General features: G+C 45.1%; 4 non-coding genes across 4 annotated transcripts; 1 reads left to right on the forward strand and 3 right to left on the reverse strand.

The window, feature by feature from the left end:
* Window positions 1-6,024: 6,024 nt before the first annotated feature.
* On the reverse strand, window positions 6,025-6,096 carry trnah-gug (transfer RNA histidin (anticodon GUG)). The gene has a single exon. It is a non-coding gene; the product is annotated as a tRNA-His (tRNA).
* A 201-nt stretch (window positions 6,097-6,297) lies between these two features.
* trnae-uuc (transfer RNA glutamic acid (anticodon UUC)) lies at window positions 6,298-6,369 on the forward strand. The gene has a single exon. It is a non-coding gene; the product is annotated as a tRNA-Glu (tRNA).
* Window positions 6,370-11,651: 5,282 nt separating this feature from the next.
* On the reverse strand, window positions 11,652-11,793 carry LOC148630558 (U4 spliceosomal RNA). Its single transcript, XR_015935147.1, has one exon. It is a non-coding gene; the product is annotated as a U4 spliceosomal RNA (small nuclear RNA).
* A 727-nt stretch (window positions 11,794-12,520) lies between these two features.
* trnas-cga (transfer RNA serine (anticodon CGA)) lies at window positions 12,521-12,602 on the reverse strand. Its single transcript has one exon. It is a non-coding gene; the product is annotated as a tRNA-Ser (tRNA).
* Window positions 12,603-18,726: the final 6,124 nt, after the last annotated feature.

Here is an 18,726-nt window from a genome sequence, read left to right on the forward strand (position 1 = left end):
AATGAAACTGATAATGAGGGGGATATGAGTAATTTGTGGTATAAATTTATAAATCATACTGTAAAGTTAAAGAAATTTAATGCATCTTGTTATATATGTGCTTTAATGCCTCATTCTACAGCCTCACCCATGCGACTTTTTATGAAATGTACTCTTTTATTAATATCACGTTAGAAGGCTTAGACGCTATCAAACAAGAATTAAGGGGAGTTAGATTAATGGTACTTCAGAACAGGTTCGTGCTGGACCTTCAAAATGCAGCATCTGGAGGAGTCTATGCTTTAGTAGGAGACTCCTGTTGTACATATATTCCAGCTAATGACTATGATTACGGAAATCTTACGCTCGCTATTCAGCATTTGAAAGAACTAAAAGACAAGGTGAATAAAGAGAGAGGCATAAAAGATACACCGGCTTTTCTCTCCTGGTTAGAATCACTGTTTGGGCCAGGGGGAATGTTTTTCTTTTAAGTTACTAACACCGATTATAGGGGCTGTGATACTTGTCTTCCTGTTTTTATGTTGCTGTATGACATGTATTATTCCAATGCTTCGAAATATGGAAATATGGTACCTAGGGGGATAAACTGTTCATCCTTCCAGTCTGGAGAATTGGCAGCTGTCTGACGTCAGTAAGTGATCCTTAAAAAATTAATAGTCCCATGACAGTGTGCATCACCAGAAAATCAATTTCAATGCATTAAAACTCTTGTTATCCTTCTGATCATTGAAGTGTCATTGCCCCAGCACTGTATACTCTTACTTTTGACGCCTGTCTGAAGTTGGATCCATTTCTAAGAATGGTGACTCACATATCCTCATGCTCAACTTTGGCTCAACCACACAAACTATGAAGATAATCATCTGCTTTTGCTCCAAGATTTATGTTACTAGGCTCTCTCCTGGGGATCCTCGTGTTCAAACATTGCCCTTATTGTGGATGATCCATGACAGAATTCAGGGAATTCAGAATTCTGATACCTCAGCTCAGATTCTGACTGGGCAGACTGTCATTGCCTGGTGTGAATGTGTGCATATCTGTTTTTGTGCATGTTCTGTGGCCTGTTGTACAGTACATCACAAATGAAAGGGAAATGGAAAACTAAAATAAGACTCAAGTGTTTTATCTTTCATTAACAGTGTTTCATTAGTATCTGTGCTAGATCCTGTCATCCACTGCTTACCATGACAGGCTCTAGCACAGGATAGCAGCTAATACATTTAAAAATCTCACTGCACAATGTTGTATATTCAAGGGCTGATCTTCTGTACTTTTTCTTTCACTTTTCATTTCCAAGAAACTCAGTCCTGCCAGGAATAATCTGAGAACAAAATCAATCTGAGTGAAAATCTAAGCAGAGGAAGATTGTTTTACAGAGTCAACAAGGTCTAATTCAAGGTCATCAGCACTAACAACATTCTCTCTGGAGACAGGCGATAAGAAAATTGAAAGTGTGTATTGTTACTGTCACGACCACCAGGCAGTCAAGACCAAAGCGTAAGCAAGCTAATCAGCCCCAGCAGCGGGTGATTATTAACAAACGCCGCCGCACGAGTTAAACCACCTCCGCACACTCACTGTGCGGTGCGCACTGCTATTTAAACCATCTTCACCTGCTTCCCACTGCTCGGTATTGAGTCTACTCCTTGAGAGCTCTACCTGGCGTTTTTCCCCGTACCTCGTTTATTCTGGATTTTGGATTCCCCTTCTGCCTTTTCAACTTTGCACCTCGCCTCTCGCCTCGGACTGTCTGCTACCGGAGAACTTCCTGGATTACGACTTGCCTTTCGCCTTTTGACTACGACCTTGCCTCTCGTTTTGGTTTGTTCGCCTGCCTCATCTATCACCCGTGCCTGCGTCTGCACATGGTCCGTGTATCTTCCCACCAGGGATTCCTAACAGTTACATAACAGCAGAGACTATGAGTTATGCTATCATGAGAGTGGTGATGGATTTTTTTCATTGCTTAGTTTTGCAGGTTCTGTACATTTGAACATTCAAAGTGACTAAAGTAAAGGAGTTTTCCCTTTTTACCACATAATTCCCAAAGATCAACACTAATAGAAAGCCTAATTCCAGCCAAGATTCAATTACTGTCTCTCAGGCATCCCAGCAGTGGATTTCATGACTTCAGACAGCCATCTTTATCAGTGGAGAACTCAATGCTCTGAGGTTTACTGGCAGAGTCTCACACTGGGTAATATGTTGGTAAATAATGTCCTATGGAATTCTACTATTGATAAATTCTACTATGGAACTGCGATGTGTCCTGAAAAAATATTCTATGATAGTGGTACAGTCCATCACACCCCACCTACAGCCTTTAAAAGAGAAAAAAAAAATTCTGATATTATGGTGGAAAAAGAGCCCTGGAATCTTTGTAGAAGGACAAAAGATGGAAAGAATGGGCAGTGTAACCATGGCGAAGAGAAGGGAAATATTGGAGAGAGCTTTTTTCATACACTTTTTATCATTGTTTTTCCAGCCCAACAATGATCAACAAATATGGGCAGGCATCCTGTGCCAAATCCAATCTACCTTTCTTCCAAGCATACAGGAATGTCAGTGAATTAAATATTGACATATGAAAATACCCAAAAATATGCAATCACACATATGCAGTTTGAGCAAACATAAGACAATACCCAAGTACCACAAACTACCAGGCATCATTAGCAGTTCAGGTGGGGAGCTGTGTCAGCATGCGTAGGCTGCAAAGGAACAAGTAATAGGTCTATTCCATGCTTAAAAGAGAAGAAAGAAAACACAACATTTCAGCCGTGGAGCCCTCACACCTGAAGAAGGCTCCACGGCCGAAACGTTGTGTTTTCTTTCTTCTCTTTTCATCTAGTGTCATTAGCCAGTTCCTGTCAAAATAAAATAGAAATGGATAACATTCTAGAGAGAGTTTGAAATACCAAGGTACAATTTAAACCATATTTCTTCCACTACAACCACAATATTTTGGAGAGCCTATTTTCGCTGAGCCTAACTGTTCTGGCATGCCCGTTAGCCTCCGTCCTGCTTCAGCAATGAATGCAACGGGGCACATTCTGAGGGAGATGCAGTCAATCAGGTTGCAGGAAAACCACGCTATGCTTTTTTTTGAGATCCTGAAAAGGACAGAGGGGCCATGTATATGTGTGCAGCTGGATATGTAATTGCAGGTGGCGTAGCAAATTCTGCTGAAGCCCCACTGCCTGGTGTGGACGGTAGCTGTGCATGTTGCAGCAGAATTGTGCATGTGAGATCAAGGGGGCATGTCATGTGTTTGAGCACTTCACTCCCTTCCGGAAGAGTCCCAAAAATTTGTAAGTTCTTTGGATGACCTGTGGACCGATCTTTCACGATGAAGAATTCCTTAAGAAGAATAGATCTCAGCCCTCCATCCCAATGCCTCCATCTCAAAACAGCAACCTCCCACTGCCCTTAGTCTGCAAGGCAGTCCTTTCAAGTGCAATGATGACGCCGGGACCTTCGTTGCCTATTGTATGAGCTGAACTTTTGTGCTCATCAATTCAACGCTCTTTCCATCAACTCATCTTGTCTTTTGACGCTTCGTGTTTTGTGCTCCTTTGACTATCGGCATATCGGGTGACTGCAAACACTGAAGTTCTTGCTTACGGAGTGTGGAACAGTGTTTTCAAGTGATCGCTGTTCTGTCATGTTGACGCCGAGTGAATCTTTCTTTGGCAACATAGGCAGGCTGACAGCAAAAGTAATGTCAAATTTCTTGACTTATTTCTGAATGTGAATGTTCTTTAGAAAAAGGATGCGGCGTTGCTTCTCCCCCGTGTAAAGGTCACGCATTCCAGACGTGGTTATGAGCGAACAGTTGCCGCAAGTGTTTGAAAAGAGCAAGCAGCCCTGCCCCGTGTGAGGATCAAACTCAGGACCTTCAGATGATGAGACTGACACACTACCAACTACGCCAACGAGGCCAGCTGCGGTGCACAGCCGGAAAGTTTGCCTCATATGGATTTCAGTCGCCCGTTCCCTAATCTTTAGACGCCCTCTGCTGGATGTTGCATTTGCCTTTTGATCTCACCGATACTTTTTTGGTCTGTTTCTGTTGCGAGTCCGTTTTTCAGATCTCACCTAGCACAAGTCTCTCTGGCTGAAGTGGCCTCTCTGCTTCAGCATCGTGCCCTCACTCAGCCATTAAAAACGTCACTCGGACTTCTGACATGCTGACATGAAATGTCAAGAGAGAGTGGCGGAGACGCTTAAGGCAGAGAGAAGATGAAGAGGGGGCGTGGCTGCGAAATGATTGACAGCTGCATGACGCTCTCCATGCAAGGTGTGACCACAGGCTAAAGGACACCTTTCGGCACATCAAGCTCTAAGCACACACCTGGAGGACGTGGGAAATGTTCCCGCTACCTCACGCATGCAAAGCGAGCGCTGTACCATGCAAGCTAACCCCCCTCGCTGGAGCTCATGCCTCGGTGTCGCCTAGTGCCGCTTGTTCCCCTCTTACCGGGTGCAGTTCACTGCCCTTCGTCTGCAAGGCAGTCTTGTAATTGCGGCTTTCTTGACTTATTGATGAAGGTCTGACTGGACGAGCGAATGACGCCTCTCCCCCGTCCTCAAGCTCGCTGACAGAATAAAATAGAAAGTGCTGCCGTGGCTCATTGGTTTAGGGGTATGATTCTTGCTTAGGGTGTGGGAGGTCCCGGGTTCAATTCCCAGCTGAGCCCTTGTGTGCTCTTTTTGTCCTCGTCCACAAGACTGGGAACTGATATCCACATCACCTTGCAGCATCTGCTTATGGCAAACGATGGAATGTGACTAATGACTGAACGAGCCTGGTGAATACTCATCACGTGGCACAATGAGAGCGTGCAGTCAGCTGTCCAAGGCAGCAACCTCATTGCTCGTTCAAAAGAACACGTACTGAAAACTCATCACCACTATGTCGTAAATGAGCACCGCGATCGCTTGTTGTCAGGCGTCCTTACTTGGGAAATGCAGAAGCAAAAACTGCCCTCTCTCAGCCACCGAAACGTGTGCGGCTCGCCTTGCACTCTCTGCGCCTCGCATATTTATGGAGCTGTCTGCTCTTCTTTCTGTTGAAGTACGCAAGTTACGGGGCGTACTGCAGACTATGATGTGCTCAATGACAGCTTTCAAGATTTGAAAACTATGAGCTTGAGGGCTCAAGTCGAACGAATGTGGTTGTTATGCAATTGATGATCAAACGCACATATTCTAACGATTCGTGAGAGTATGTTCTAAAGGTCCCTGGCTCGATCCCGGGTTTCGGCATTTTGTTTCATCGCTCCCTTTGTTCCTCTCTCCAGCGCCCCCTGCCTAAAATGACGCGTCCCTTTCTCAGCCCGAAACGCAAGCGATACACCAGCAACAAACCCTACAGGTTTCCGTAGTGTAGTGGTTATCACGTTTGCCTAACATGTGAAAGGTCCCAGGTTCGAGACCGGGTGAAAACAGCCCCTTCTTGCACGCTCCTGCACTTCACAGAGGTCTTGAACCACCAGTCATTTGTTCCCAATGTATTTCCGGTGCCTTCATGCACTCTTGTACCAAACGCACGTTCCTTCTGTATGCGGAGCCGATCATTTGCAATTGGGCTGTGCCGACAGATCAGGACGAGCTCTGTCGGCTCAAAAGCAGCGCAGGACCTGCAAGAACAACAGAAAGATTAGCATCCAGCGGGGGCTTCTTAGTGAGCCCAAGATCTCATCAAGAATCGGCTCCAGCAACAGGGCTGGACGCATTGTTCCATTCTCCGACCACTCTCGGTGTAAACAAGTCCCTCCTGGTCTCTGCTTGAATTGCACTTTCCTGCGTTTGCTTTGGTGTAACTGGCTTCCCCTGCATGGGCGAATGTGAAGAAGATCCTTAGTAAGTCATTGAAGAAACCCGAGAAGAGGTCGGAGTGGTCCCTGTCGTTCATCAACGATCCAGTCAGGCAGTACTCCTCTGTAAAGCGCCGTTCGTTCACATCAATTGGCTTTTTTTTGCCTTCATTCGTGCAAGTAGTAAAAGCAGACGCCCCTATTCTGCCGTGACCCGGATTCGAACCGGGGTTGTTGCGGCCACAACGCAAAGTACTGACCACTATACGATCACGGCGAGTTACCGATACACACATGGCAGGGCGGAAAAGGCTGTGCTCTCTTCGTGTGACATAATTCGGGAAAGTCCTGACGTTGCATTTCAACTGAGCCCCAGTATACATCGACCCTTCGACACTCTGAGTGACAACTCTCTTGCGTGTTTTCTCATATTTATGTAGTTTGCTTGCATGATGCCCGGAACAACAGGGTTGTGCACTCCCATATGGTCTAGCGGTTAGGATTCCTGGTTTTCACCCAGGCGGCCCGGGTTCGACTCCCGGTATGGGAACGTGTCAATTTTGCCTCCTGCTTTCCAAAAGATCAGCACTGTGTACGAAGGAGCCGCATTAAAACTACTCAACGTGCAAAACGTGCGAGAAGAGGGGGCGCTTGTTTCCAGCCGAAACTTCTCGCGTGTGAGACGAGCTGACCATCGCTGCAGGAGGTGGGAGGGTCACTCTGGTAGACAGGGCTGACCTTCGGCAATAGGATTTATACTCTCCAAGATGATATTTGCACTTTCTGGAGAGGCGATTTTCTCCACTTCAGTAGCCCGATTTCGTCGATTGCGTGGAGAGGGCTGTAGAATGTGACGCCGCCTTTCCTGCTCCGTCCATGACAGGCGTGCTGGTCTCTGGAGAGAGAGCACGGTCTATCAGCGCACTCCAATAAAGGCACTGGAAGCAGCTGAATTGCATTGGCGAAGCTCAGCGCTGGGCCGCTGAGCACATCTTACCACAGTTTCCGTAGTGTAGTGGTTATCACGTTCGCCTCACACGCGAAAAGTCCCCGGGTGGAAACAGACTTCTTTTGTCGCCACGCACAAAAGGGGATTGGGGATTCACCTAGCGCTGTGATCGAACAGACCCACTCACCTCTTAGTGTGGCGGGATCTGCACAGTGCATGTCGCAGCGCATCCTTCTTTCACTTCAATGCACGTCCTGATGTACCCCGGTCTCGCGCGTGACAGGTGGAGACAGGTGACAGGTCCGCGTGACAGGTCCTATACTAACGAGGAAGACATCGCTCTCTCCGACCCCCGGCATCGTGGCCCGACCCACCGTGCTGGAAGCCGACTCGTGCTGTGATTCCTTTACGGAGCAGAAATGACAACCGAGGAGCCGAGAGATCATTTCAGCATTTCGCGTCTGAACGGAAAACACAAACGACCAACTCGGAATGACTTCCTTTGACGCTTATCAAAGCGTTCTTTGTGCATCGAACAGACCCACTCACCTCTTAGTGTGGCGGGATCTGCACAGTGCATGTCGCAGCGCTCCCTGCTTTCACTTCAATGTGCTTCCTGATGTCGAGTCGTGTGCCGTGCGGAGGCTCTGAAAGCGAGAGCAATGAAAAGGTGCACGACGCTGTGTTAGAAAATAGAGAAGTGAAAGGCAGTTCTTTCTCTAAGGAGGTAAAAGAAAAGCTACTCCTCGTCGGAGAAATCGAACCCCGGTCTCCTGCATGACAGGCAGGGATATTTGCCACTATACTAACGAGGAAGACATCGCACGTTCCGACCCCCGGCATCGTGTCCCGACCCAGCGTGCTGGAAGGCGACGCGTGCTGTGATTCCTTTACGGAGCAGAAATGACAACCGAGGAGCCGAGAGATCATTTCAGCATTTCGCGTCTGAACGGAAAACACAAACGACCAACTCGGAATGACTTGCCTTTGACGCTTTTCAAAGCGTTCTTTGTGCACGACGACTGCGCCGCCTAGCAGATACAAATGGGTTGTACAACTTTGAAGTAGCAAATGGAAGAGGGCTAAGCCCCCTCTCTTTTAGCCCAGGTTCGATCTGTCTCCCAGACTCACCAGGTGCACGCACACACACACACCCGTGCCGTTGAAGTGCTCTGCTTCATTTCTAAGGGCAACTCAACATTCACTCCTACCCCGAGTGCAGAAAAGACAGCGTCTGCAGCAACAGCAGCTCAGGTCTCTGCCCATCTCCTCTGCTCTGCGCCTCCTGCGGAGTGGAGTCCTGCCTGGAGCTGTGTTTGCAGGCGGCGGCTCCCCGCGCCCTGTCTGTGCGTCGTGAAATTAATTAATAACGTTAATAAATTTATAAAGTAAAGTTATAAATTAGAAATTAATAACGATATAATTATATTCATGTACCGCAACACAAGAATAGTACACACTGTACATTGTCTGTCGATAATGTTTCTGTAGTGCTTTTTCAGCACTCAGCATGTGACTGTGCTGGTGGTGCTGTGGGTTAGGTTCCTGACTTCCATGTCACACGGTCTATGATTGAATCCCATAGAACTATGACTTCATTATTTAACAAACATTTCTTTGAAAAAATGAAACGTTTCCCTTGGTCAGAGATTAAATAAAACCTCACTTTTTTTGAGGTTTTACTGTGCAGAGTGAGGTTTTACCTCACTTTTTTTGAGCAGAAGGTTTACTGTGACCTGAGAAGGGCCGGCATCCAATCACGGTGGTACACACACACGCTCTCACTCATCTGAGCTACACGGCTACCAAGATGATCTCGGGTGCGCCGAGCTGGTACGGAACATATTGAACTGATCGACGGCGAATTGTCTCTCAGACAGGCTTTTCACCTCTAAGCTCCCTGACTGACAGTGATCAGCTAGGTAGTGAAACAGTCAGCTGCTTCTAAGCCTTAAACAGCTGCATCTCGGCGCTTCCACGGAGAGATGATTTGAAAGCCGAACATCGCCCATTGGGAACACCTTACTATCACTAGTTTAAGAGACTCTTAAGGTCTTGCAGAGGTGCCTGTCTAATAGCATGCGCTTTGCAAGCTATAGGTGTTTAGGCTGAGGCAGAATGCCTGTTAACAAAATGTTTTTCTAAAGGTGTGTCTAAGTGGCTGCAAAAGGACAACACTCCTGGGGCGCCGTGGCTCAGCTCCTGCACTTGATTATAATGCCGTTACGTGTCGAAGCAGTAATTTACGTCATCCTACCACTGCAACACGGGGAATAGAGAGAAATGAGCACACGCTACGAATCGTCTCAATCACTCCCTAGAGTCGTAAGGCGCATTGAAGGGTGCACCCCCATCATTAATCGTTGCGCCTCTGTGAAAGGAAAGCTCTTGGGCAGTCTTTGAAACAGCTCGGATGAAACACTTGATTGCTTCCATGTGCATCTGGAGCCCACTTCTTATTTTCACTTCACGCCGCCCAAAGCATTTCTAAAACAGGAGATTCGCGTTTGGGAATGCGCCCTGCCCTACAAATAAAACAGGTCTACGGCTCTGAAACCTGCTCCACGGAAAACAGCTCTGTTGCGCTTTTGATCAAAGGGAGATTCGCTGTTCTTACTTTTTGATGACATAACACCCAAAGGGGCTTCTTTGGAGCTGGATTCCAACCAGCATCCTTAAGTTTCTTGGCGGTATCCTTTACAGTCCTCTGTTCGGTCGACAAGGGACTGAAGGGGGCAGCTTTCCTCACACATACAGTGCAATGTACTGTAGTGTTCCCCTTCATTGAATTCGCAGTTCTGCATCAGACCTCTAACTCGTTTCCTTAGCTTGGATTTAAGTCACGAAGCAGGCTTCTACTGTATAAACTTCTAGAGGAATCACAAACTATTTGAGAGGCCACCATCCCAGGGGGACCTGACAAAGTCTATCCCTAAACACCTAGCGCAGTCTCTCGAGAGACTGTCAAAAATCGCTTTCTCTGTTTGCGTTGCAAGTAAGTGAAAACGCGGTCTCAAACCAGAGCTACTTGGCAGCAGCGGCACGTAAATACCGTTACTGTTACTGCTCGATACCGACGTTAGCCTACTATACCATGTTCAGCCACCGCTAGAAAATGTACGGCTCTAGAACCAGAGCAAACGACAGAAGGGCCAACGCCGAACAGGCACACGTGTCAGACATGGAGCACGACGAGGATGGGATTCGAACCCATGCGTGAAGAGCACAATGGATTAGCAGTCCATTGCCTTAAACACTCGGCCACCTCGTCGACGACACTGGGCTGTCCAGACATGGGTTGGCGCACTCCAGATGATCTTTTTCTTTTTTTTCCCTCATACTCGAGGGTCATTTTCCTGTTCCACATGCGATTTCAACATTTTCCTTGGGAGATGTCAAGCCAGCAAGCCACTGCTGTGGTTCAGTGGCCAGTGTGGAGTTCAGTGGCCCTGTTGTACACAGAAAGCACATTGAGCTCCTTGGACATGAAAAGTTCCAGATAAAAGCCATTTGTCACCCTTTCTCTTGGTGTTGATGTTGCTATTGTATGTAAAGGTGGCAACTTGCTCAGCGAGCAGGCGGAGCACACACCGAATGCAGATGTGTCTGAGTGGTGTGTCCAAGTGGCTGCAAAAGGACAGCCCTCCCGGGACGCCGTGGCTTAGTTGCTTAAGGCGCCTGTCTAGTAAACAGGCGACCCTGGCTCCGATTCCCAGCGGTGCCTTTTTTGTTCTGTCTTCTCGAACAGAACTGGTCATTATGGACAACTGCCTACGGCTAGACTTAATTAAATGCAAGCATTCATTTCCTGTCATGAACGACTTGTTTTTCTTAAAATGGATGCAACTTGCAAAACATGAAATACAAACCTTGCTAATCAGCGCTAGCGGCTGGCAAAAAAAAAAGAAGTCAGCAATGTTTTTTTTCTTTAACCTTAACCCTGCTAACGGAGACGAGTTAATCGACCGAGTCTATGCAGCTTAAACGGTGCGGAAGTCGGGTTCTTAGCTGAAAGGGTGGTAAATCACGCTCACCCCAGTCCTTAATCTTTTAAAGAGGATACAAAATTGAACCTAGTCGCCACATCACATACATCCTGTTCAATGATAAAAAGGTAACATCTATCCTCGCTCCAGAGTAAATCTCACGTTGAGGGCATATTTTTTTTCACTTAAACCGTGAGTCGGGCTCGGCTGCACAGAGGACAGAGCAGAGCAATGAGGTCACGGGGACAGGGGAGTCACACGCTGGCGGTTTGAATACGCGGAAGATCACTGAGGGATCCACAGTATATGGACCCTCTGTGCGCCATCAGTCCGCACTCCGGACTCTGAATCCTTTCCCCGGAGTAAATCTGTTACATTGAAAGAATGCTTCTCGCAGGTTAAAAGAGGGACCCTTGTTAATTGGAGAAATCAATGATTTCGAATGAATTCTGTATGCTTTAAAATACAGCTATACACAGAAAACATGCAGGACACTGGTCATGATGTTTCCCGAGCCGAAACACTCTTTTCAAATTGTCAAAGGTTTGCTTTGCGAACGCTGCAGGACATCGCACAATCTCTTTTGAACGGGGACAAACGATTTCTTAGGGGGCGCAGTAAGTACAGACGTTTAAAAAGCTCCACTCATGCCGACGATGCAGCATGAAGAAGCGCAACCTAACGTTTGACAGACAAAAGCCGGGCGCCGCTACGAGCAATACGAAACCAAACTGACAGCACACGGCGTTTCGCGCTGACTCAAAAGTGATCTCGACAGACGCTGTTCTCTGCATAACGCTGAAAGAGCTAAAGAGCGTTTCTGTTGAGACGTAACAAGCTCTTTCTTTCTACCATGATGTCACCATGACAAAATCTGTCTTTAAACACCTTGCTCAGTCTCTGACGAGACTGTCAAAAATTGCTTTCGCCGATTGTATTGCAAACCGGTGGAAGCGGGGTATTGGGAAAAGTTTTCAACTAGCAATAATCGCGCCTCGGCTAAACCTCACAGGCTACGATACTGCCACTGCGCAAAGCTGACGGTTGCCAGGCAACCGCGGGGATCCTATGGAAATCGTTATCGATCGTCTCATGGCATGTCGTTGCTGTAACGCTTCATATTTGTCGTCTTCTTCTTCTAGCTTGAGGTTTTGAAGAATTTCATGACAGACAAGGGCTCCGTCGGGAACAAAGGGCGTTGTGAGAAAACCGTTGCTTATTTTCAGCAGCAGAAATACAACCCTTTAAATACAAGATTACAGAACAATGACGAAGGGCATGCCGGGAGGAACTCATGCACTACAGAGGAAAGGGGGCGGGCACGTACAGTTCACATTCAAGCCACAAGTACTCTTCTCGGATGTTGCACAAACAAATCCTAACGTCATGAAAGCGTGATGCAATTTCTGTGGCTACATTTGTTGCACGTCATGCACAGTAAGAGTGTTTCTAACACCAAATAAAAAGTCAACAATTAGCGAACACGCCTTCTCCTCAGTTAACCCACTGAAACCCTTGCTGTTAACAGTTCTTTACTGCGTGCTTTACGAGCACCTACATATCATGTCGGTTCTTTCAGCTTTATTCATTAGGTTTTCAAAGGCATAAGTAGAGCACCAGAGGTGCGAACGCAAAATGTGTGGTTATCTGAAGAATTGATTTCCATGGCAGCGGGGCCAAGCGATTTAGCATTTCTATAGTACCAGGAAAGGAGAAGCGACACTTCGCCTTTGCCGCGCAGGCACAAGGCGACGTGCGGCAGACGCCGTAGTCGGCAGGATTCGAACCTGCGCAGGGAGTCCCCAACGGATTTCGAGTCCATCGCCTTAACCACTCGGCCACGACTACAGCGAGCTCGCCGCCGCCGCATTCCTCCTATAATCTAACACGGAGTGCGAGGTGGCTGCGGAAACTTTTTCAAAGTCGCTCTCCGTTAAAAAAAATAAATACCTTTCACAAAATACGTGCCGGCAGACAGACACGCCTCAGAGGGTTTAAGGCTGGCTTCACGTTCAAATGCTAAAGTCTCCCCGTCCGGATGTCAAAATGCAACTTTGGCAGACAGAAAAAACATCAACAAACCACAAATGTGGACAAGGATTTTACAAGCTGCACCACACTGCACTTTCAAAAGCATTTACATTCCTATTAGACGCAGGAATTTCCTTTGATTTGCGCGCTTACGAACGCCATGGAAAACGAAACAAAACAAAAGCCCTCAGCTCCTGCACTTGATTATAATGCCATTACGTGTCGAAGCAGTAATTTACGTCATCCTACCACTGCAACACGGGGAATAGAGGGAAATGAGCACACGCTACGAATCGTCTCAATCACTCCCTAGAGTCGTTAGGCGCATTGAAGGGTGCACCCCCATCATTAATCGTTGCGCCTCTGTGAAAGGAAAGCTCTTGGGCAGTCTTTGAAACAGCTCGGATGAAACACTTGATTGCTTCCATGTGCACCTGGAGCCCATTTCTTATTTTCACTTCACGCCGCCCAAAGCATTTCTAAAACAGGAGATTCGCGTTTGGGAATGCGCCCTGCCCTACAAATAAAACAGGTCTACGGGTCTGAAACCTGCTCCACGGAAAACAGTTCTGTTGCGCTTTTGATCAACGGGAGATTCGCTGTTCTTACTTTTTGATGACATAACACCCAAAGGGGCTTCGTTGGAGCTGGATTCCAACCAGCATCCTAAAGTTTCTTGGCGGTATCCTTTACAGTCCTCTGTTCGGTCGACAAGGGACAGAAGGGGGCAGCTTTCCTCACACATACAGTGCAATGTACTGTAGTGTTCCCGTTCATCGAATTCGCAGTTCTGCATCAGACCTCTAACTCGTTTCCTTAGCTTGGATTTAAGCCACGAAGCAGGCTTCTACTGTATAAACGTCTAGGGGAATCACAAACTATTTGAGAGGCCATCATCCCAGGGGGAACTGACAAAGTCTATCCCTAAACACCTAGCGCAGTCTCTCGAGAGACTGTCAAAAATCGCTTTCTCCGTTTGCGTTGCAAGTAAGTGAAAACGCGGTCTCAACCCAGAGCCACTTGGCAGCAGCGGCACGTAAATACTGTCACTGCTCGATACCAACGTTAGCCTACTATACCATGTTCAGCCACCGCTAGAAAATGTACGGCTCTACAACCAGAGCAAACGACAGGATGGCCAACGTCAAACGTGTCAGACATGGAGAGCGACGAGAAAGGGATTCGAACCAATGCGTGCAGAGCACAATGGATCAGCAGTCCATCGCCTTAACCACTCGGCCACCTGAAAACCGTCTTTAAACCGTTCCGTCTTCAGGGTGAGGGGGGCGCTCACCCTGAGGTCTGTGCGGGTCCCAATGCCCCAGCATAGTGACGGAGACGCTGTGTTGTAAAAGGGCGCTGTCTTTTGGATGAGATGTAAAACCGAGGTCTCAGTGCTCTGTGGTCATTTAAAATGACCACCAAAACCTTTGACAAATGCTCTTGGTAATTGATGGTCTTCAATAATGCTTCTCCTTTAGGTACATTTTAAATCAGCTGAAAAATGCTGTGAAATGGGGGGGCACTTCAGGCCAGTGTAGGATTTGGGTTACAAGAACCATGAAACTGCACGAGAAAGCCCGTACACTGAATTACACGGCTTTCTATTCAAAGGAGGACAAAAGAAATTCCCTGAGTTTAATTTTTTGCAGCATAGAGAGGAGCACTGTCTTGAGGCCGGTTAGCTCAGTTGGTTAGAGCGTGGTGCTAATAACGCCAAGGTTGCGGGTTTGAGCCCTGTACGGTCCAGGTCCCTGTTTGTAAAACAGGCAAATGATTATCTCAGGGGCCCATTCCTCATTCTCAAGACACATGTATGCAGTATGTACACCGTGCATTGAGCAATAGGGACTGAATACACCAAAGGTAAGGTTAGAAGTCATTCTGAGGTGCCACATCTGAGGGATACAGCTAGGCATCCGAAATGGAGGGTTTGAGACCCTTCAGGAGTACTGCATCCTTTGAGACCGACCCGTGCATGTTAAACAAATGATCATTTCTTTCGGCATTAGGGACTAAATATACTAAACATATGATGCTAAAATGTTATTTTCACATATATTAATGTAATAAATGATTGCTTATGCTTTATAAACAAATCTAATTAAAATAAAAGCTTAAGTTTTGTATTTATCTTGTACCATAGAACATGATTTTCTTTGTATTTCAAGCCCACAAAGTGTCCAAATGACGCACTACATGATATAAGGAAGATTATCACATGCATATCGGTATTATCTTTCTTATGAAAATGCATTCCTTTCATTACCTTTTACTTTTTAAAATGAACTCAAATTGAGTATAATGTAATAATTTAAGTAGAATAGATTCTAATAATATAATGATCCAGTGTTTTGCACTACTTCACTGCTTCACTGCTCTATGCCATCTGGAAATAAATCCTCAGACTGCTTACTGCCCTGGGCATGTACCAATAAATTAAAGGAGCACATCTGTTTATCACTGCGTTGAAGCAGGAGACACACAGTCTCTGCAAACACATCCTAGATACAGTGTTCCAGCACCTTTGACCTCATCCAGAACATATCATTTCTTGAAAGGGATTGCTGTCCGAATGCACATCTGAATCCCAAACAGAATCTCTAGTAAAATACGATCATTTGTGAAACAGGCAAATGACTGTCTCAGGGGCCCATTCCTCATTGTCAGACACATGTATGGAATGCTTTCACCGTGCATTGAGCAATAGGGATTAAAAACACCGCAGGTAAGGTTAGATGTCATGTTCTATGATCATTTCTTTCAGCATTAGGGACTAAATATACTAAACGTATGATGCTAAAATGTTATTTTTACATATATTAATGTAATAAATGATTGCTTATGCTTTATAAACAAATCTAATTAAAATAAAAGCTTAAGTTTTGTATTTATCTTGTACCATAGAACATGATTTGCTTTGTATTTCAAGCCCACAAAGTGTCCAAATGTTCTATGATCATTTCTTTCAGCATAAGGGACTAAATATACCAAACATATGATGCTAAAATCCTGAAAAAAGGATGTGCTCCATCTCGTCAGTAGATTGGATTCCAAAACTGATTTGGGTCAATATACATTACCTTTGAAATTAAAGTACAGTCTACTGTAGGGAACCATCAACTTAGAAAGCATTGGCCTTCCCTGGGGGTCAGGTAGGTGCAAAAGATAAACCTTTATCCTATCTTTATCTTAAGATAAGTGGCCAAGCAGTATTTTTCCAAGTTTCACCAAGCACATCATGTTGCCATAGTAGACAAAGTTCTATAAAATGTTAAATAACTTTTAAAAAAAGCATCTTGGTCTTACAGTACTGTACAAGGTGAATTAAACTGTCCCTGGTAATAAAAAGTAATTAGAAGCATCTCAGAAACTTTATCTCTAGAAACATTAGCTGTTTTATATCATGTAATTTAGTGTGATGTTGTCAGAATTCAAGGACATTATCACACACAGAAATTGGTTCAGTTAAATCTAAAAAACACAGCTAAACATGGGTTTAAATGTAACAGAAGTCTTACCTCTTGTCAAAAGATTTAATTCAAGAAGCGATGTAATAAATGATTGCTTATGCTTTATAAAGAAATCTAATTAAAATAAAAGCTTAAGTTTTGTATTTATCTTGTACCATAGAACATGATTTTCTTTGTATTTGAAGCCCACAAAGTGTCCAAATGATGCACTACATGATATAAGGAAGATTATCACATGCATATCGGTATTATCTTTCTTATGAAAATGCATTCCTTTCATTACCTTTTACTTTTTAAAATGAACTCAAATTGTGTATAATGTAATAATTTAAGTAGAATAGATTCAGGTAGGAAATATAGAGTCATGATGTTTATGGCTGACATCATTTCACATGGGTGAATTTTAAGCTAAGAAATAAAAACATTTACAATGAAGATACCATTGCTTAATTTTAAATGCCTTTAAAAAATAAATACCTCCTGAGAATAATTTGCCACTCCCAGATCCTTGGTAAGGTACTGTTTGAATCCAATCAGGAGAGGAGCATCCAGGGAGTGCTTTCTATAGAGTCCAGCTTGGGCCACTCTCTTCCGGCCTGCTGATACTTTTTAACTACTCAGGGCCTGTAAGGATATAAAACACCGGTTTAAACATTTTATACCTATAAGACAAATTAGAATTTTAGTAAAAAATAGATACATCTGAAAAATAAAAAGTCTTACTGCTGATAGAGTTCTTCAGAGCTCACATCTTCCCCTTCCTTATCCGCTTCTGTTTCAGTTTCTAGAGCAGCCTCTGGCATCTCTTCCTCCTGGACAGCGGCCTCTTGCTCAGGGCCGCTGGAATGCAGGTAGATTCTTTTCAACATGCTTTTACATAATATGTTGTAACAATGATTTCAAAAAGAAACTACAGAAGCCTTACAGATTAAAAATATCTCACCTTGCCAATGTGTCTTCAGGCTTCCCATGTACAAAAAGGCCCAAGGACTCTAGCAGTCTTACAACCACTATCCTGTTTGCCTCACCAGACACGATCTCTATTCTGTGGTAATCCACGATGACCCCGTTCTTCAGGTGATTCATCATGTCCTCCCTCGCCTGTTGAGAGGCCATCCTGATCTTTTCTGCCGTGGCGTGCTTCATACACGCCCTCTTCAAGTGAGCAGGAAGCTGATCAAGAGTATTCAGGCACATCTTGCACACCAGGGGAATCCTCGCGGGTTTCCTTTGAAAATAAATAATACCATCTGTGTATAGAAACAAGCTAAGACTGATTTCTTAAATTATCCTTAATTTTCTCTCTCATAGTTTGAGCATAATGATTTTATTGCATTTATATAAGAATTGCTCATTGCTCCTAAATAAATAATGGTTTCATAAAAAAGTGAACACTTACTTGGTCTCAGTCACAGACTTTCCAATAGAAGCCATTGTGGAGTTCAGCAACTGCAGGTCCTAGAAGTGGGGAAGGAATTTTAAAAGAGAAATTGAATTACAATACAGAAGGAATGGCTGAGGGATCACTGAAATATATATATACAAATTCCAAAGACTGAGTCCATATAGAAACAACTACCTTTCATTTTCAGTATAAGAAAAAAAAACATTATCTTCCAAAGCATCATAAAATTGTCCCTTCTTCCAGACTCTACTTCTCTCTTGTAGTAGTATAGCAGACCTTTCCAGGTGAGCAGATCACAGAGTCCGAAATGAGCTTCCTCCATCAAGCAAAGTACCTGAACATGACTCTGTCTTCATAAAAGCGCCCCTGTAATAAAGAAATTAAATCCGAAATCAAGAGGGCAGTTGCCTACTGAAATACAAGAAGTCATCAATTTTAACCTAGCAACACATTAAAGGCTGCATCTATACAAGTACGATTCTAGAAATGCTCACCAGATTACGTTTTAAGAAGGAACTGCGCCTCAGGTTCCGCCGAGATCTTAACTCGGATGGCAGGATTCAGAGTCCGGAGTGCGGACTGATGGCGCACGGAGAGTCCATATACTGTGGATCCCTCAGTGATCTTCCGCGTATTCAAACCGCCAGCGTGTGACTCCCCTGTCCCCGTGACCTCTTTGCTCTGCTCTCTCCTCTGTGCAGCTGAGCCCGACTCACGGTAAAATGGAAAAAAATATTCCCTCGACGTGAGATTTATTCTGGAGCGAGCCAGTGTTGCGCATAGCTGCCTTCAAAGCAGTTAACCCAGGTTCGATTCCCGGCCAACGCAGTTGCGAATGTTTTCAAATGCTGTCATGAGCCTTGGATTGTGACTAGCAAAGCGAAGCCTTTTGAAAGAGCTAAAGCACTGCAAAACGGAATTGAAGGAGAATCTTACAGGGGATTCTGAGCAGTGTCTGCATACATGCAGTCAGATAAAGGTGCTGAAAGCTTGAGCTACTCTCAATGTCATGCTGCCCTTCCCCGGAGTAAATCTGTTACATTGAAAGAATGCTTCTGGCAGG

Source organism: Lepisosteus platostomus, unplaced genomic scaffold (assembly GCF_059453375.1).
Source record: "Lepisosteus platostomus isolate fLepPlt1 unplaced genomic scaffold, fLepPlt1.hap1 Scaffold_95_H1, whole genome shotgun sequence".
In the NCBI taxonomy this organism is placed as follows: domain Eukaryota; kingdom Metazoa; phylum Chordata; class Actinopteri; order Semionotiformes; family Lepisosteidae; genus Lepisosteus; species Lepisosteus platostomus.